Source organism: Pongo pygmaeus, chromosome 2, assembly GCF_028885625.2.
Source record: "Pongo pygmaeus isolate AG05252 chromosome 2, NHGRI_mPonPyg2-v2.0_pri, whole genome shotgun sequence".
NCBI classification, from domain to species: domain Eukaryota; kingdom Metazoa; phylum Chordata; class Mammalia; order Primates; family Hominidae; genus Pongo; species Pongo pygmaeus.
The window spans coordinates 197,411,048-197,432,150 of NC_085930.1; the positions used below are offsets into that span (position 1 = coordinate 197,411,048).

The window sequence follows — 21,103 nt, forward strand, 5'->3', positions numbered from 1 at the left end:
AAGGTGCAACCCTGTTATGTCTGGGCTGTTTTCCCCCCTTCTAGTTAAATACATTTTTCCATTAGGCGTGCATATCGAAAAGCAGGATGCTGAGGTGCAAAGAGCTTTGGATTCGGGTGGAAGGCCACGGAGTTGGATTTGGATCTCACCCCTACCTTTGACCTTGCACAAGTTACATAATTCGAGTCTCAGTTTCCTCATTTGTAAAACCTCATTCGTATACCTGTGTCCTAAGATTGCTTCTAGGTTTACACACTTGGTGAAACGTAGCAAGCGATTGCTATGTGCTAGGCACTGTTCTAGCTGCTTTATTCATATTGTTTCACTTAATCCTCTAAAGAAACCTATGAGGATGGTGTTATTGTTAGCCTGTTTATAAATAGGGAAACAAATGCACAAGGAGCTTAGATAAGTTGCCCCAGGCCACCAGCCAGTGACAGAGCTGAATTCAGGCCAGGGGCTCCAGGGACCACACTCCTAAACACTATACCTTATCGTTTTGAAATGATAGAAGCTTTCCTTGCTATATAGCACAGGCTTAATGTTTTCTAACTACCTGCTATGTATAAGGGCCTGGGCTTGATGCTGGGTAAGAGAGCAGCATAGCTGTTGTGCTGTTCTGAAGACCTGAATCACATTTGCAGATGGAAGCCCTGGGTCAGCTGAAGGGTACGGTGGATAGACTTTGGTATCTGACATTGTAGGCACTGGGTGGAGTGCTCCTCACACGACCTCTCATCTCATCCTCATACCTTCTTCAATAGTCAGGCATCAGCATGCCCATCTTACAGATGAGGTAATAGAGAGGTAGCATCACCTTTTCACATTTACTCGGTAGATAGAGCGACTGGGGCTGTTGGGTCCCATGTTTATGTTGATTCATTTGCATTCCCCATGAACTGTGCAGTGTCTCAGAGCTATTATTGTTGCAGAACTCACCCCTGCCCTTCTGCCCACCACTGACAACCCTAGAGAAACTGGTGTCCATGAAAAACATGGGTCACCAGGTGAGAAAGTCACATCTGCATGGTCAGAGCAGGCACCAGGTGAAGGTAAAAGAAAGGGCTGGGCTTTGTTCCAATTGTTTATTACTGTGTAGCAAATTACCCCCAAACTCAGTGGTATACAACAGTCATTTACTATGCTCATGGATTATGTGGATCAGGAACTTGGACAGAGCAAAGGGGGAATGACGCTTCTGTGCTCCACAATGCCTGGGACCTCAGCTGGAAGACTCGAAGGCTGGGTGCTAGAGGTATATGGTTGCTCACTCACTCACATGACATCTGAGATGTTAACCAGGCCTGTTGGTCAGAATATCTACATGTGGTCTTTCCATGTGGCCTGGACTTCCTCACAGCCTGGTGGCTGCTTCCAAAGGGCAAGCCTTGAGAGGAAGGGAGAGAGGGAGAAAGACAGAGAGCGAGTGAGCACTAGCAGGTGCAGGAAGAAGCTGTAGATGCATCATCTCACCATACTTTATTGGTTGGAGTAGTCCCCAACTTGCTTAAATTCAAGGGGGGAGGCAATAGACTTTACATCTTGGTGGGGTGGCCAAGTTCTGGAAGAGCACGTGGGATGGAAAATTTGCTGGAGCCATTGTTGGAAAATAAAACGGAGGCTCCTTTTGGCCAAAAAGGAGGAACAGACATCTCTGTGGAGCTGCACAGAGGTAGAGCCACCAGGTGTGCAGCAGATGCACCTGTATGGTGCTGAGTATTCACTGGCAAGTCAGGAAAACAAAGGTAAAGCCAGGAATCCTCAGGAAAGGATCAGTAGTTACGCTATAACCATGCTTCATTGTATATGAATTAGCGTTTATATTGTCCATAAACTAGTTTGTGTAACTCTGATTTGCTGATTACATCTACTGCTTATGTAACCTTGGAGTTCTAGGTCTATTTGGATTTTTTTTTTTTTTTTCTGTGAGATGGGGTTTTGCTGTTGCTTAGGCTGGAGTTCAACAGTGTGATCTCGGCTCACCGCAACCTCCCCCTCCCAAGTTGAAGACATTCTCCTGCCTCAGCCTCCTGAGTAGCTGGGACTATAGGTACACACCACCATGCCCAGCTAATTTTTGTATTTTTGGTAGAGACGGGGTTTCACCATGTTGGCCAGGCTGGTCTCAAACTCCTGACCTCAGGTGATCCACCCGCCTTGGCCTCCCAAAGTGCTAGGATTACAGGCGTGAGCCACCGCGCCTGGCCCTATTTGGCTTCTTATACTAAAGTGAGATATTTTTTGTTCCTTCACAGAGGCAAGGGAGAAGCTTTTAGATATAGACAGACATAGGTCTTAGCCAAATAAATAAATAGAAGAATGAGTGATCAGTTAATATATCTATTTTTTTCCCTCCTGCATCTAACAAAGTTCAGGAAAGACATTCTGCATAATTTAACAGGAAAGAGATGCTAAAAAATTATTGAAAAGACTGATGTGGGATGCAGACTACATCTGGAGCTACTGGGTTTAAGAATTTTTTTTAATTTTATTTTTTCTGAGACGGGGTTTCACTCTTGTTGCCCAGGCTGGAGTGCAATGGTGCAATCTCGGCTCACCGCAACGTCTGCCTCCCAGGTTCCAGAGATTCTCCTGTCTCAGCCTCCTGAGTAGCTGAGGTTACAGGCGCATGCCATCATGCCCCACTAATTTTTGTGTTTTTAGTAGAGACGGGGTTTCATCATATTGGTCAGGTTGGTTAGCCACAATCCAGGGATAAGGAAGATGTGATTAGGAAGCTACTGCTGAGGCCTCAGAAACTTCTCTCAACATCTTAATAGTTTGTGATGGGGCACTGGATTGGCATATGGAGTGTCCTTTTGCCCTTCATGATTTCCTGGTATTGCTTGCCAGTAGAAATAGTAGCAGGAAGATTCAGCTTCACTTCCACCTTCCAGATCTCACACAAGGAAATCTTACTGGTGGAACCTAATTTACTAGCTTTGAGGAAGTATGGGGAATGTAATTTTTAAGTCGGCTTCTGTGATGCAGAAAGGCACCCTAGCTGGTGGAAACAGGCTCTGATTGAGCCAGCCAAGAGAATATATCTACCCCCAACTTATCCATTTAAAATCCCCAGGAGTTATTATTCTGAAATACTTAATATTTATAATTAATTATAACACTAATATAATTACACTATGAAATTATGTTTAATATTTGTTTATTTATGTAAAATATATAAACTTAATATAATTAATACCCTGAAAAAACAGGCCAGTTGCCCACTTTCAGTTTCTGAACTGAGTTCTTATTTTTGACAACAGCGGTTGATTTGCAATTTTCCAGTTCAGTTTAATCTCCTCCTGGGAGTCATACCCTAGGACAGTTGTCTTGTTTGCAAAATATGTTCACAAATGTTTATTAAACACTTACTATGGACCTGTCCCTGAGCTGGATTTGGCAATGTGGGGAGAGAGAAGTCAAGGATTCTTCCATTGGGAGCCAATACTGGGAAGGAAAATAAATCAGGCGCACAGTTAGAACAGGGCAAGGAAGATGTTGATCAATGCCCTAAATAGCAGGCTCAGCAAATCCAGGGAAGAGAGATTATTCTGACTGGGCTGAGAAGCAGAGAGTTTTACATAGTCTGTGATCCGGTGATTCTCTTTTGGGGGTAGTACCATCTCATTATGGGGCATTTAAAAATGTGACGGATGCCGGGCATGATGGCTCATGCCTGTAATCCCAGCACTTTGGGTGGCTAAGGCGGGCGGATCACTTGAGGTCAGGAGTTTGAGACCAGCCTGGCCAACATGGCAAAACCCCATCTCTACTAAAAATACAAAAATTAGCCAGGAGTGGTGGCGCATGCCTGTAATCCCAGCTATTCGGGAGGCTGAGGCAGGAGAGTGGCCTGAACCCAAGAACTGGAAGTTGCAGTGAGGTGAGATCATACCACTGCACTCCAGCCTGGGTGACAGAGTGAGATTCCATCTCAATAAGATGAAATAACAGCATAATGGGGTGTTTTCTGTTGTCCCAATGACTGGAGGTCAGGCTGCCATTGGCATGTAGTGGTTGGGGCCAGGGAAGTTAGACGTCCTTTAATACATGAAGACACCACAGATAAATAACTGTCTTTCTCCAAAGGGTCATCTCATTCCTGTTGAAGACTATGAGTGTGCTTGATGATGTGTAGGACGTGGATATTTAGTGTTGGGAGTGGAAGGATAGCAGGTCAAGCAGAGGGGACAAGGTGAGCCAAGAGTTGTTTGAATAAAGCAAAGAATGTATGTTGAGTGGCAATGGGAGAAAGTTTATGGTGGCAACAGAAGATTCGGTCCTGGTTATGGAGAAACTAGAGCTATTAGATAAAGCACTTGGACTTCCCCTGTTGCCACTGGGAAGCCATTTAAGATATTGGAGCAGGTCCTTGAGAGCAGAAACATAGCCTTGTCTTGGCACCATGCACCATGTAAACATCCGTAATGCTTTTTGAATGAAGGAATGCCTCAAACTGTAGTTTACAGGAGTTAGACTAGTGGGTACCTGAGTTTTGCCAGATTTAGGATCCTGTGGTTCTGGGAGGGCTCTGGCAGCCAGCATTTGGACTTTTAGAGAATACATGGAAAGGGCGCAGTGGCCTGCCACACAGATACTGTCTCCACATTGTGGTCAGGCAGCAGCTGTACTTGCTGACACCGAAGAGAGATGTGAAAGAGAGATTCTTGCATGGACTCCTGTGTGAGGCCCATAAGCCGTGAGGCATGTAGGGAGCAGACTGTGTCGTCTGCATCAATGCTCTTGCGTCTTGAGCTTTTAAAAAATTGCCATTCAAACCAGCAATTTGCTGACAAGGTTCACGTGCTTTGACCACGACTGCAGTTGATCCTGGGGAGTGGCTTGCTTGTCTGCCTAGGGATGGCAGCCGCGTGCGTTCCCTTCAGGGCCGCGGTGGCTTTCTGATGTTCAGGTTGGTCCCTTTTCCTTCTTTTTGGATGGGCTTTCGAGGTTGGGAGGGGAAGCTCAGGGAAGGAACTGACTAAACATATGTGAGATGTTTCCTTGTTCGCTGCTCATGAAGGTTTCATTTCTGAAGTCTTTCCTTGGGAGGGAAAAGGTTGTGTGGATGTATGAGGTGACTCTGGAACCCTCATTTTATGGATGAAGAAACTGTGATTCACAGAGGGAGAGTGATTTGTCCAGTGTTATGTGGTGAGCTGGCTGTGGAGCCAGACCTCCTGTACCTTTTATTGCAGGGTTTATTTTATGTATATTTGCTGGCAAAAAGAAGGAAAGAAAAACAATTTATATATTTTTATTTATAATAAAAATATTTATTAAAATATTTATTATAATTATATGATAATTAAATTATAATAAAATATTTATTTATAATAAAAATATAAAATGTATATCATATTATAATTATATATAATTATATTGTAATTAAATTGTATATAATTTTATATATATTATATATAATTATATTGTAATTAAATTATATATAATTTTATATATTATAATTAAATTACATATAATTTTATATATTATAATTAAAGTATATATAATTTTATATATTATAATTAAAGTATATATAATTTTATATATTATAATTAAAGTATATCTAATTTTATATATTATAATTAAATTACATATAATTTTATATATTATAATTACATTATATATAATTTTATATATTATAATTAAATTATAGTACAGCATATTATAATACAATATATTTTCTATTAATATAGTATAGTAAAATATATAATATATAATATAATTTCATTATAATAAAATATAATAAAAATATTAAAAATGTATTTTATATTTACATATATTTAAATATATACGTATAAAATATACGTATATATTTAAATATATATATACATATCAAATATGTATATATATATTTTCTCTTTTTTGTGGAGACAAGATCTCGCTATGTTGCCCAGGCTGGTCTCGAACTCCTGGGCTCAAGCAATCCTTCTGCCTTGGCCTCCCAAAGTGCTGGGATTACAGGCATGAGCCCCTGGCCTTATAGCAGGGTTTCAATTACACCCACTTTGGGGGAAGAGAGAGCGGTGTGCGCAGGCTTTGGTGCCAAAGGCTTGCACATGGTTACTGGCTCAGCCACTTACTATAAAATTTGTAAAATAGGCACCATGAACACATCTGATATTAAGCATTTAAAAAGAGGAGATGTGTGAAAAGTTTTGTTGACTACAAAGAGCTACAGACATCTTCCTTTTTATCTTGATGTGGATGTTCATGCACTGGGAATTGGTGGGGCCATCTTTAGAGACGGGGTGGGCCAGTGAAGACACTACTGACCATACCCCAATCACAAAACACTCCCAAGGGGCTCACTTCCCCACTGTGCAGTAAAGAGATTTTGCGCTCAGATTTGGAGGCACAGCACAAGGCGGGGAAAGCATGAGCAAAGTTTTGAGTCCTGCGGAATTGAGGGTGCACGCTTGCCTGGGGCCAGGGGTTCTTGTAGCAATATAAGGGGAGATGTGGCTAAAAACATAGATTGGGCTCATCCTGGAGGCCTTGAGGCTGGCCTGAGGGTGAGTGGATGCTATCGTTTGTGTTGTTTAGAACACTGGTGAGGAGTCAACTGGGAAAATCTCAATGAAATGCGTCTTTAGGATGTGCCGGGAATCTTGGCAGTAACTCAGGAGGGCAACAGGGAATCTTGCAATTGGAGTAGGGGGGGTGATTCTCAAGTTTTGGACACATTCGAAGTAACTTTTTGCAGTGCTTCAACTTTTTACTTGAGTTTATAATAACAATGACAATATTTTTTATAGTTGTAGAGCTATATGAAATATTTTTACACCTGTTGGCTTCATTGTTCATACAATATCATAGTGAGAGGGAAGGTAGGATTGTTCTTGTTCCTGTTTTATAGACAAGGAAATTGAGGCTCAGAGAGCAGATGGGATTTCTCTGGCCACTTGGCTGGTTGGTGTGGAAGTCAGGAGTGAGGATGCCAAGCTTCACACTTCTTCGTGTGCCAATGACCTGGAGGAGTGTTTTTCTCAAAACTCACATTTCTTTATCCTCCACAGTCTTGGGTGTCACTCTTGGAAGTGTAAGATGGTCATGAGTTTCAAAGATTTCAGAGATAAGCTGTTAAGATTTTCAAAGATGAATTATAGAGAATTTGGGACATAAAATGTGTTTCTTCCAGTAACTCTTGCTTGCTGTCATGTTGTTGGTTCAAATTGAACATGTTGATAAGTGCCAGGGAGGAAAGAAACGAGTTCCTGCTACTTATTGGGCACCTTTTTTGCCCTGAACTCAGTACTGCCTGCTTTTCCATTTGAGGATTTAGAAACATTTATGGATGGAGTGATTGTAATATTGTGCAATTCTGTCAACTAGTTTATTAGCTAATTCTTATAAAAGCCTTAGTAGGTAGATAAACAATATTATTTTCCATTTTACAGATGAGAAAACTGAGGTTTAGAGAGATGAAATAACTTGCTTATAACTTGCTTGAGAGAACACAGATCCTAAATAGATTATAATCTTTTTTTTTTTTCTTTTGGCAGAGTCTTGCTCTGTCATCCAGGCTGGAGTGCAATGGTGCAATCTTGGCTCACTGCAACCTCCGCATCGTTCAAGCGATTCTCCCGCTTCAGCCTCCCAGGTAGCTGGGATTACAGGTGTGCACCACCACGCCTGGCTAATTTTTGTATTTTTAGTAGAGACAGGGTTTCACTATGTTGGCCAGGCTGGTCTTGAACTCCTGACCTCAAGTGAACCACCCGCCTCGGCCTCCCAAAATGCTGGGATTACAGGCCTGAGCCACTGCACCTGCTGTAAGTAGAGTATAATCTAAGTTTTCTAATTTGAAACTTCTTTCTTCCTTGCTGCACCCCATCTACACCATGTATTGCCTGTCCCACTGGAGAAAATGCAGAGCTGCTTGCTAAGGAGGTATATGTCAGATCTTGGAATTTACTGGAATCAGACCTGGAAGGTACTGTGAAGAGCTCAGAAGGCTGGTGGTTTTCAAGCTGTGCTCTTCTGAGCCTGAGAGACTCCAGGAGTCATCTTGAGGGATATAGCATGGAGGGAGGTGAAAAGTGGTGGGAAGTGGAGGAAGGAAGGGGACCGCTAGAGCCAACCTGAGCCGCTCTGCTTTTCCCTACTTTGTAAGCTAAGCATCGTCAAAGCATCCATTTAAAGGAAAAGTTCTGCGGCTACATATAAACGTTAAAAAACCACTGTGTCTACCCTTCCTTTTGCTAACACTGAGAGGCAGAGTGGTTCAGCACAAGGAGACACAAAGTGGCTTAGCACGAGCCACGAGATGTGATGGGTCTGAGACCTCTCAGCCTAGAGCTCCCTTACCCCTGGGCCACTTTGTTAGACACACCTCCTTTAATTCAAATCCCCATTTCAGTGGGACATGGCTTTTTCGTTTTTTCAAGGAAATGTTTAATCTGTCCAGCTACCTGTGAAGATCTTGGCTCTTGGCCCACCTGCTGGAGGTTCAAGGTCCAGCAACCATGGAGTAGCTGCAGGACCTTCAGGATGTCCCGAGCACAAGGTCTTTGACCTGCATTTTGCAACCTGGTTGTGTCTCCCCTTTGGACTCTGGGAACCTTGCTGAGATTGGTACAATATCTGTGGTAAAAAGGTTTGAAATTATAGCCAGTATTGTGTTAGCTTCCTGGTCCAACCTTCACAGACATTGTCTGACTAAATATATATAACTCTTGAGTGTTCACTGTGTACACCGGCTCACAAGAAAGGCAAAGTTCCTGATCCCAAGGATCTAATGGAGAGACAGAAACAAATATAAACTTTTGTCAACTATTTCAGAGACAGTTATTTTTGTTATACAGGATTGTTACGCATGCTAGTTATGTGAAGAGGATTTCATCTCTTAGAAATGAGACGGGGAGAATCTGGGCGATGAGAAAGAAGACAAAAACTGGGGAGTACAGTCTAGAATTGCAAGGGGTTGAGTTTGCAATGTGAAGCAGTTAGTTTTGGCCTGTTGCACTTACTATTTCTGAGATTTGAGCATCTGACTTATCCTTTAAGCTTCTGTTTTCTCATTTGTAATATGGGAGTGAGAGTGCCTAGTTCACAGGGTCATTGCTGGGGTTAAATGAGATAATGTATGTAACCTGCTTAGTATAATACCTAGCACAAAGTAAACACTCATTAAATTTTAGTTGTTATTGTTGTTATTATTTGACAGTGAGGAGTCAAAAGAGCCTATTTTCTTAACCTCATCAATGGTGTAATCAGAGCTTTGCATCTCAAAATAAAGGAACACTCTGCTTTTATTATTTATTTATTTATTTTTCACTCTGCTTTTAGACATAGAATTCAATTGCCTTAGCCTACAACAAACTGGCTTCAGTCTACCTTTCTGAGTTAACTTCTGCTTATTTCTATCCATCTGCTCACTTCTCTCACTAGCAACCTACACGTTTTCTTTTTCTTTTTTTTTTCTTTTCTTTTTGGTTTTTTCTTGAGGTGGAGTCTCGCCCTGTTGCCCAGGCTTGAGTGCACTGGCATAATCTTAGCTGACTGCAACCTCCTCCTGCCAGGTTCGAGCAATTCTCCTGCTTCAGCCTCCCGAGTAGCTGGGATTACAGGCACACACCACCACGCCTGGTTAGTTTTTGTATTTTTAGTAGAGATGGGGTTTCACCATGTTGGCCACGCTGGTCTTGAACTCCTGACCTCAGGCGATCCACCTGCCTCGGCCTCTCAAAGTGCTGGGATTACAGGTGTGAGTCACCGTGCCCCACCCACATTTTCTAAGCTTGATTTTAACTTGCTGGTGTTTGTCATATCTTCTCAGTCATTGCTGGGGTTAAAATCTTTTCTTCTTCTTCTTTTTCTCTTCTTTCTTTTTTTTTTTTTTTTTTTTTAAAGATGGGAATCTCACTATGTTTCCCAGGCTGGTCTTGAAGTCCTGGGCTCAAGAATACTGCCTTGGCCTCCTGAGTAGCTGGGACCGTAGGCATATGCCACTGTGTCTGGCTTAAATATTTCCTTCTGCCTGGAATGCCCTTTGCTCCTTCATCTGTGCCCCCCTGCCCCTTCCTCTTTTAATTCCTAGCCCAAAAGTCTAATCCACCCATTGGGAGGGATTCTGCAGAACTCACAGAGTTTACAACATCTTGTCCTTCAATTGCAGTCAGTCTCTGTCTTGAACTGGATTTGTGAGCTCCTTGAAGTTGTTTGTATCTCACAGCTCTTTGCTGTAACATCCCTGGGGATTCAAGCATACACACATAGTAGATGCTCACACATCTATGCAATACATTACTTTAGTGCCTTTCTCAAATGATCAGCACAGGAAGCAAATGATAAAATGCAAACCAGAAAACAGCCCTCACTGGGCTCTGTGCTTGTCAGCCTTGGGAATGGATTTCTGGCGAAGATCCGGCCCCTCTACAAATGACAGAGATGACTTGGCTCTTTTCAGGAATTGAAGAGAATCCTGACAAGTGGCATATTGGGAAAGGCCTGAAGGAAGCCAGACCAGCTTGCTCTCAGAGCTCCTTGGGTCCCCTGCGGCCCCCAGGTGATCTTCAGCAAGACCTGGTATGTAAATGAGCCTCATCTGCTGGCTCAGCCTGCTGCCCACTGCTAGGGATGCTAGAATTCCAGGGTAAGCTTCTGTGAGCTGGGCTGGGAGGTTTAGTGGGTTGGAGATTACTAGCTTTTTGGTATCTGCAGCTTGAAATACCTTGTGCCCTTGATTAATTCATGCTTGGGAGCATCCTCAGTGCTCTCTGGAAAATAGCTCCTTACTGTATGTTTATTTCCCCACGGGCTTATTTCAGAGAGACTGGAGCCTGTGTTTCTAACAGCTTCTCCAAGGAAAACATCGCAGGCCACGTTTCCGGAACTGAGAATCTCAGGGGGTCTTTGAAACGTCCATCTCTATTACCTCCTTTTGGCCCAGCATTTGCTTTTCGCTGAAAAGGGAGATTTTCTCTTGAGCCTTCCTGTAGACATATGTGACTTGGAGTTTGAAAATCTGACAGCTGCTGCTGAGCTTTGAAGTGCAAGAGTGAGCAGCATATAGACATAACCCCATAGAACATCAAATCATTTTCCTTTAATTCCCAGAGCCTTAATGTTTCTTTGTCTTGCGAATGACCTCACTGCTTTTTGTATTTGTAATGGAATGCACAGTCATTTGTAAGTAATCACACAATAATCCCTTACACTTTTATAATGCCTTACCCTTTTCCATAGGGCTTTCACTCTCATTATCTCATATGATCCTTATAACTGCTGAGATATAAGCAGAGTGCCTATTTTAATCTCCAATTTTCAGGTGTAGAAACTGAGGTTTAGAATAAAGTTAGCCAGAATTAAAACAGTTAGAATGTAGCAGAATTGGAACGGGCGTCTACAGAATTGGAACTCCCAATTCTGGAGTTTCTTTTGCTGCTTATTGCTGGTGTGACCTTGGTTTCTTTTGCTACTTATTGCTGGTGTGACCTTGGGAATATACTTAACCTCTCTGAACCTCAGTTTTCCTATCACTAAATTGGGTATAATACTACCTCCTGTGACAGTTGTTGGAAGGGATTCAATGAGATTGGGAAATCATTTAATAAAAGGTAAAACATGCTAATAATGGGAGGCATCATTGTGCTTACTACATGGGCCTTGAAGGCAAACAGTGCCATCAGAACTGTGAAAGAAAATAACATTTTTTCTCTCTTTTTAGAAAGACACAGGTTTAGAATGGTGCTGTCAGGGATCACAAGCTCCCAGCCCTGTGATTAGCAAATTGACCCTGCTGCCCTGTCTGCTGGCTGCTTTCTTATTCTGAGAATTGTGTTGACAAGCCCCTCTTTTCCTAGAGAGCTCTCTCTTAATGTTGCTTCGAATAGCCTTGTGTCCTGGAGACAGTTTTAGGTCTGGCAGGATCTGAGAACAGGAGTGGGGATCTTGGAATGGGATCTGCATCCCTGAGCTTCATCCACAAAGGGTGGGAATGTGGCTTGGGCTGTGGGGTGGAGGTAGATGAACAGCTGGACTTGCAGATCTATCTTCTGTCGTTTCTCAATAAAGTAGACAAGTCCATCTGATGGGTGTTTAGTAGGGTATGACTTGTGAGTCCACAAGGCCAGCAGTATATATGCTGAATGGACTGCTTAGCAGTAACACACTGGAAAAATCCAAAAAGAATGGATTTCAAGTTGGCAAAAAATGCATTAGAAGTCAGCAGTGTGATGTGGTCAGGAGAACAACCAGAGTGACTGTGGGCTGAGGTCTTGGATAGCTTTGTTTCTATATACGGTCAGCCCTCTGTATCCATGGTTTCTGCATCCATGGATTCAACCAACCAAGGCTCGAAAATATTAAAAAATAAAATAAAATCCAACAATAAAAAAATACAAATAAAAAAACCAATATAATATAACAACTATTCACATAGCATTTGCATTGTTAGGTATTATAAGTAATCTAGAGATTATTTAAAGTATACAGGAGATAGTACATCATTTTATATAAAAGACTTGAGCATCTCTGGATTTCGGTATCTCAGGGGTCCTGGAACCAATTCCCCATGGATACTGAGGGAACGAGTGTACATATTCACCTATGAAAATTCCAAACCAATGAGACAGACATAGGTTGAAATATGGTCCTGAGAGGCAGAACGTGGAGCAAGGGATGGAAGGCCGGGGAGGAGCCAGATTTCAGTTCCGTGTAAGGAAGAACTTTCTGATGGAAAGATGGAATTTGCAGTGGCAGGAGATAATGATCTTTGCTTCACTGGAGACCTCAGGAATACCAATGGGGCAGGCATTGGGCTTAATGGCCTTTATGGCCACTTCTCATTTTGACATCACAGAGCTAGGAGGACGAGAGGCACACGTATGTTGAAGGAACTGAAGGTTCTCTATGTGGATGTGGAAACTGATCTCCAAATGTTTGCAAGATGGAGGGTCCGTTTAAAGTATTTCCTTCTGGTTTTCATATTGATCTCTGTGGCTGTCCCCTTGGTCTTCGGTTTTTAAAGCTTAAGACCATTCCCAGAAGCTCTTTTCCATGGAATAATCTCCTTTCTTTGCTGAAATGCCCCTGTTGGAATGCAGGAAGGGAATCTGAGCTCCTGACAGAATGAAGACCCCCCCCTTTTCGCTCTCCAGACCTAATTTTGACGTCCCACGCCCACCTGCTGAGGAGAGTTGCAATGGCAAGATCTCTGTCCTGAATTCTGGTTCTGGCATGAGTGGAAGGCCCTCTGATTCTGTTTCCTTACCTATTTTAATAGTAACTTATATTTGTGTTTCTTTATTAAATGTACAATAAATAATAAATGTTTGTTTACGTCATGCTTGTTAAGTGTAAAACAATCAAAATGAATGTGTAATGACCCTTTGAATAGACCAAGTAGAAGCTGCTTTTAGAGCACGATTGGACCATTTCTAGATATCTGCCTAATTTGTAAATGAAAAATATGTAAGCTACACAAGGAGCACTGACTCGTCTAAAATCTTAATGACTGACTGATTTGGGCTTGGGGTTTGGGGTTTGGGTCCCTGATCAGAGCTGTTTGTAGCTTGAAGACTTCCTGGGGGTGAGAACAAGCAACCTCTTGGTGCAGTCTAAAGCCAGGAGATGGGTGATGATTTTGAAAAAGGACTTATCTGACCTCCAGAAAGCCTTTACAACCAACAGTAGAACGAGATCACTAAGAAACAGAACTACCGGGAAGCCAAGATGTGGTACTTGGATTCCCATCTCGGAGCACCTCCTATATCCCGACATCTGCATTTCCCCTAGCATCTGATCTCTCTTTCTCCTCCTTTAATTCAGTCTGGAATCATTTTAGATCAGATTCGTTCCTGATTGGCTTCACTGCTCCAACTTAGTCATCACAGAACCTTAGGATTGGAATCCATGTTACAAGTTAAACTGAGCAATTCACCCCCACTTTTCCCGACAACAGTGTTCTCCTGAGAGTCTGGTTTTATTCTGAGTCTTCCAGCCCGGTGTCTGTGCCTATGAAGGACTCATGCCAAACTACATTCTCAGGAGGACTCCCAGACCAAGAGACTGTGGGCTTGGGGGCAAGAGACTTGGGGCTTTTTTTTTCTCTTCTTTTTTTTTTTTTTTTTTTTGTTGAGAAGAAGTTTCACTCTTATCGCCCAGACTGAGATGGAGTTTCACTCTTATTGCCCAGGCTGGAGTGCAATGGCACAGTCATGGCTCACTGCAACCTCCGCCTCCTGAGTTCAAGTGATACTCTTGCCTCAGCCTCCCAAGTAGCTGGGATTACAGGCACACACCACCATGCCTGGCTAATTTTTGTATTTTTAGTAGAGACCGGGTTTCACCATGTTGGCCAGGCTGGTCTTGAACTCCTGACCTCAGGTGATCCTCTTGCCTTGGTCTCCCAAAGTGCTGGGATTACAGGTGTGAGCCACTGTGCCCGGCCGAGAGGAGTTGTTTTAAGACTCACCTGCCATCATAGGAAACTTCGACTAAATTCTTGCAACCTTTTCAGGTGCATCTCCCAAAATATCTCCCCTCCACCAAATTAATGATTTATTTCATAAATTTAGTTGCATTCTGGATGGTCTCATTCTTAAGATGAGCTTAAAGCCTTTCAAACCAGTCACTTCCTTGTTTGGGGTGGAGGAGGTTTTTTCCTGGAATAGGACAGTGTATGGAAGGGTTGAGAATCCACTTCTTTAGCGGTTAATAATTTACTCCGAGTAAGGAATTCTGTCTTAAAGTGGGGCATGTTCTTCAAGTGCCAGAGAAGAGAGAAGGGTGATTTTTCTGACATCCTCCAGCCTGCTTCTCCATATTTGGAAATGTTTACCCACACGACTGATCTATTGGAAGAGAGGGAGGTGACTCAGGGTTTAGGAGAAGCAGGATTTGAATTCTTGTTTCCAGAAACAAAGTCGTCCCCCCACCCTGCCCCCACCCTTCCCCCTTCATTCCTCTGCCCCTTGTTCTGGAAGCTGAGGCGAGAATGTCTCAGTTCTGTTCCCTTCAGGCTTCGAGACCACCGCCTTGCTGTGTCCCGTAGTGGACTGAGGGCCTGCAAGAGGGAGTGAGGGCTAGTGGAGGGCCAGCTGCCTGTGGGGGCTGGACATCGCGTGAGTACATCATTACTGCCATTTCTGCTCACAGACCTGGGGCTTACAGCCTGTGGGCTGGCTCACTTGCATGGTGATGGGACACGTTGCTGGGAGTGCTGGTCACTTTAATTTGGGGGTGTGGACAACTGCTTTCCCAGGGGAGTACTTCTTACAGTGGGATTTCAAGACAAGATCGGCCTGAGGAAAAATTATATTTGTATATTTTTTAAAAAGTAGGTATTTCCTCTCATCTGAGGCCTAACTTGAGTTGGGTAGAAAGACAATTTGGGAGTGTTGTTGTCTGATTATTAAGGCTAAAGCTGGAAGGGATGTTGGGATGTCTGTGTGGGTAGTTTTAGCTTGAAAACAGTTATGGTGGGATTTAAGAGTATGCAAAATGTTGATGTGTAGCATTTGCACAGCATCCACAGTCTGGAATACATTGTGTGCAGGACACTGTGTAGATCTGATGAATTGTCAGAGTTAGAAGAGTCCTGCAGAGTTTTCAGCGCATCTATCTAATTTCACAGTGTGAGAAAATGGGCAGCAGAGACCCAGGCCCTGAAGACAGATGGCTCATTATGGGGGATTAGAACCCAGATCTTCTCTCTCAGTTCATTCTCCTTCCCCTAGACTTAAGCTGCCCCCTCTATTGCAAGATGAGGAAATTGGGAGACGTTAGAACTGTCCACACTTACTAATCTAGTTGGTGGGAAATTGAGGACTACAACCTACTTCTCCCAGTTCAGACCTCTTTCCATTAGGATATATGGGCTCAGTTGCCTGGATTTGTTGTTTTTGTATGAGGCTCTTTTCTTTTCTTTTTCTTCTTTGATTTTTACTTACCTTTCCCTTCTTTTGGTCATGTGAATGTTGTATGAATGCAACCTTCTGCTCTCCTTTGCTCCCTATATCTTTCTCTTTCATGAAAGGGAATGATCACTTGTCCAAAAGGCAGAATGAATAGTGTGGAACTTTATTTCTATCTGTGGAAGTGAAAATTATGCAATTTTCCCTGAGAGAAATTCAGCAAGGCTTCCCATCTGAGCCTCTACCACTATTCTTGAAGCTGTTAGAATTCTGGAATATTATGCCCATTCAAAGGTGAGACCTGATTCTGATTAGATTTTAAACACACACACACACACACACACACACACCACACACACACACTTTTTAAGCCTACCAAAGCAGGACAGAGACCCAGAAGACACCAGCCTATTACGTCACCTCAGATGTTTCACAGCCATCAGGAGTAACTCTTTGTAGTCAGCTCAGTTTCGGATCAACTTTTTTTTTTTCTTTTTTTCTTTTTTAGACAGAGTCTTGCTCAGTTGCCCAGGCTGGCTGGAATGCAACGGCGCGATCTTGGCTCACTGCAACCTCCGCCTCCTGGGTTCAAGCGATTCTCCTGCCTCAGCCTCCCGAGTAACTGGGATTACAGGCATGCACCACCCGGCCCGGCTAATTTTTGTATTTTTAGTAGAGACAGAGTTTCACCATGTTGGCCAGGCTGGTCTCAAACTCTTGACCTCTGGTGATCTGCCTGCCTTGGCCTCCCAAAGTGCTGGGATTACAGGCATGAGCTGCTGCACCTGGCCTCAGATCAACTTGAGGGCCTTATTTTCCAGTGCAGGGAAGATGGTAGAAATATGTTTTGGGGAAGCATTTTGTTACCAGTGTCATTAGGTGGCAGATGTAATAGAGCAGAGGAAGTGCTCTGAGACCTACGTTTGTTGTGGCCAGTTTTGAAGAGAGGGGAAGCAACTCTTTAATCTGCTTTGAAGCAAGTGGGAGGAGGGAAGTTGCACAAGACTCCCAGGAACCTGTACATAATCTGTCTCCTCCTCTGACCAGCTGAGGCTAGGCAGTGACTGTAAGCCCTGCTCATGAGACAGGAGGAGAGAGCCTTGAAGAAGGAAAGCCTGGGGTGTTTTTCTGTGGTGCTGAGGGACAGGGACAGTAAGAGGTTGGCGTTAATAATACCAGTATGAATACTAAGACTCTGAATAAGAACAGCTGACATGCGTTGGTTGCTTAATGGGTGCCAAGCACAGGGCTAAACACTTTACCTAAATTATTGCAGCACTGCCTTTGAGTAGGAACTATTTTTTAAAATATTATTTTTAATTTTGGTGTAATACATGTAACATAAAATTTGCCATCTTGATGGTTTTTAAGAGTACAGTTCAAGCCTGGGCATGGTGGCTCATGCCTGTAATCCCAGCACTTTGAGAGGCTGAGGTGGGCAGATCACTTGAGCCCAGGAATTCAAGACCAGCTTGGCCAACATGGTGAAACCCCACCTCTACTAAAAATACAAAAATTAGCTGGGCCTGGTGGTGTGCACCTGTGGTCCCAGCTACTCAGAAGGCAGGGATGAGAGGATTGCTTGAATCCAGGGAGTGGAGGTTGCAGTGGGTCGAGATTGCCCCACTGCACTTTAACCTGGGTGACAGACTGAGACTCTGTCTCAAAAAAAGAAAAACAAAAGAGCACAGTTCAGCAGTGTTAAATACATTCATATTGCTGTGTAATCAGTCTCCAGGCCTCTTTCATCTTGCATTCTGAAACTTTGTACCTATAAGCAACAGCTACCCATTCTCCTCTCCTCCAGCCTCTGGCATCCTCCATTCTACTTTCTTTCTCTATGAATATGACTACTCTAGGTTCCGTATCTAAGTGGAATCATACCATATTAGTCTTTTTGTGACTGGCTTATTTCGCTAAGCATAATGTCCTCAAGGTTCATCCATGTTGTAGCGTGGGTCAGAATTTCTTCTTTTTAAGGCTGAATAATATTCTGTGGTAATGAATATAGCACATTTTGTCTATCCATTTAGGTACTATATTTTAACCTCCATGTTACAGAAGAACAGCAACCAGAGACTTCAAAGGGTTAATTAAGTAAGTGGTCCAAAGTCACATAGTTAGTAGTGGAAACTAATTTTACGTAAGAATGGCATGTGAACAGGAGTAAGTAGATATTGGATTCTAATTGGCAAGAGTGTGACAAATCAGGGTGATTCTCAACTGGATGGTGACACCTCCTTACACCTTGCTATGGCATTTCAATAAAGCAAGTGTTCCAAAGGGCCGTACACAGCTATGCTTCCTTTCTTTTGTACTGGGCTCTAGGAAGCCCATAGCTAAATTTAAAGCTCACCTCTAGCAAATGGTATGAGACATCCAGCTCTTATTTTTTGTATCCCTTTCTCCTTTCTTTGCTTTATTCCCCCCCCTCCTTACCCATTTTCTCACTTAAATCATGAACTATTAGCATCTGTTGTCAGGTACCTCAGATCATTTCTGGAACAAGGCAGAATATACAGATACGTGGCATGATATCTAATATTTTAGTAATTGTTAGGCATGTGGAATAGTGGGCCAAAACTGGCCATGATTTTTCTGACTTGACTCTGCTCGACTTCTTCTTCTTTTTTTTTTTGATGGAGTCTCACTCTCTTGCCTAGGCTGGAGTGCAGGGTGCGATCTTGGCTCACTGCAACCTCTGCCTCATGGGTTCAAGCAATTCTCCTGCCTCAGCCTCCCGAGTAGCTAGGATTACAGGCACCTGCCACTACACCCCACTAATTTTTGTATTTTTAGTAGAGACGGGGTTTCACCATATTGACCAGGCTCGTTTTCAACTCCCAACCTCAGGTGATCTGCCTGCCTCGGCCTCCCAAAGTGATGGGATTACAGGCATGAGCTACTGCACCCCGCCTAACTCTGCTCTTAATGCAGTGTTTCACCTGGGCAATGCCCTGCTCCTTTCTGAGTCTCACTTTTCTCACCTGAAAGAGGAGGTTGCTGCTGATAACAGTGAACATTTAGGCTGTGCTGAGTTCTCCACTAAACATCCTGTCTCTAACTCTCCCAACACTCCCACAAGGCAGGTGCTATTATCCCCATTTTACTTTTGAGAAAATTAAGGCCTAAAGAAGTGAGAAAGCTTGCTCAAACCCCTATAGCTCTTGTGTATTTGCATTAGTGACCAATGTGTATTTGACTGCAAAGCCCAGGATGTTAGCCACAGTGCAGGGCTACTTTCCTTTTATACAATCTGTCAGGCTTCTTCCATCCGTGGCATATATTCATCTAATTTTATTAAATCTTTATTGAGTTTCCACTTAGGTGCCTTGCAGTGTTCTGGGCATTATCCCAGTACTCGATTTAAAGCAAAGAGTAAGACGCACACAACAACGATCCCTTGGCGCTTACACGCTGCTGCAGGTGTGTGAAGGAGGCAGATAAAGGAACACTTAAATAAGAGGGAATGATAAGTAACCCAAGGGAGGAGTCACAAAGGGCATTCTGACTGTGAGTGAGTGGGGAAGGACTCTGGGAGGTTATGTGTAAGCTGAGATCTGAGTGACAAGGAGGCCGCCTTGTAGAAGTTGGGAGAAGAGCACTGCAGGCAGTGGAGACGGTCAACACAGAGGTCAAGGCCGTGAAGTGGGAAGGAGTTTGTGTTTGAGGAACGGAAGGAGCCTGATGTGCTGGCAGGATGTGGGCTGCAGGGGAAGAAGCACGAGAAAAGAACAGGGACTAGCAGGTGGTGGTAAGTGAGAGACCTGAGCTTCTTAGACCTGAGTCCAGATGTGATGGGTTATGTGTTACAGGCATCTTTCCAGCTGCTGTGGAGGGAATCTGATAGTAAAAGGGAGGCAAGGGTAGAAGCAAGAAGGTTAGGCAGAGACTTTGACCATAATTCAGGCGAGATGTGGTGGTAACTTTGACTACGGCATAGAAGTTGGGCAGGAGAAGTAAGTTCGGGGCATGTTTGGGAGTGATCGTCTATAGGATCTCAAGTGTGATTTCCTTCAGAGAAATGCCAAACTAAATGGGCAGGAATCTGGGAGACTCAGAGGGAAATGAAAATAGGCACCCTGGGGTGTTGCCCAGATAAGCAGCTGGCGTTCCAAGACCAAAGAGTATCTGTTTCTCACCCCCCTCCCATTTAGTTTCTAACCTTGAGCTTTGGGCCAATGCACAGAGGACGGTGGCTTCCTGCCTTTGGCTTCCCAGCGGAGAGCTGTTGGAACGCCCCAAAATAAGCCCTGCAGAATGTGCAGCTTCCTTTGCTCTCCCTGGGTATTTTTGTAAAACATTCTTTCCCACCAAGAATGAGGAACGTTCAGAGTGATGCTGACTTTATGGGCTGTATTTAACATGCTGTTTTTTCATGATGTGTTGTCTGTTCATGCAGAGATTTCTGTCTCCTGTAAACTCCCTGGTAAGGAATCTTCAATCTCCATGTGAGATGGGTCTGGAAGGCTCAGTGGGAGCCCAGAAGAGCTGGGGTTTGAAAGCCTTTCCTTGTCTTGAGGACTGGACTGCAGTCCAAGGGCACCTACCAGCTCTCTTTTTTCATTTACATTTGAATTCACAGTTGCTGGCCTTTGGCAGTTCCCTGTAATTCCTTTTAACAGGCTGGGCTTTCCTGCAGATACTTCATTTTTCAGGTCTTGGAGAAGTTAGGTAGTGGCTGAATCAGGTAGAGAATCCAAAATTCTGACCAAGCCCTGTCCTCTAGCCACCAGGCCAAAGCAACTTAGCTTGTGACCTCATCCTCCTGGGTATCCCGTGGCAATCTTATACTATAATCAGCCTAAGCCCAGAGATGCTCAGAGATCATAAATTAAGTCATCTAAAACTCATTTCTGAGGCTTCTTCATGCACCCCTCTTGCAGTCTGTAGTTACCAGGTTTTCAAAAAATTAGCATAATCTCTTAAAAACAGTGTTTTGTTATTGTTCGTTCGAGTTTCTTCTAAAATTTCTTTTATATTACCTATTCATTGAGTCAGCAAACATTTATTGAGTTCTTACTGTATGCCAGGCATTGTGCTAGGTGCTGGGGATTGATTCAAAGATAATTTGGAGGCGTATGGAAGGGGAGTGGATAATTACAGCACAGTGAGATAAGTGCTATAATAGGGGGATATATAAAGAGCCAGAAATAGCACTATGAATAACATCTTTGAACAAATTGCCTTCTTTTTTCCTTTTGGATTATTCCCTTATGTATATTGCCCAAAGTGGGATT

The 21,103-nt window shown here is 43.3% G+C and overlaps 1 protein-coding gene across 47 annotated transcripts in view; it reads left to right on the top strand.

Annotated features, from left to right (window-relative positions):
* The window catches only part of LPP (LIM domain containing preferred translocation partner in lipoma), a 741,980-nt gene that overhangs the window by 46,534 nt on the left and 674,343 nt on the right, over positions 1–21,103 (top strand). For 9 of the 47 annotated variants that reach the window (XM_063662547.1, XM_063662532.1, XM_063662523.1 and 6 more), the window contains exon 2: positions 10,415–10,533. The exons of 34 other annotated variants lie outside the window; for them this stretch is intronic. The gene's annotated coding sequence lies outside the window, so the exon portion shown is untranslated. Of the gene's footprint in view, positions 1–10,414; positions 10,534–14,870; positions 15,072–19,366; positions 19,618–21,103 lie in introns of those variants that run through there. 4 more of the 47 variants (XM_063662525.1, XM_063662527.1, XM_063662521.1 and 1 more) reach the window with 4 other exon arrangements.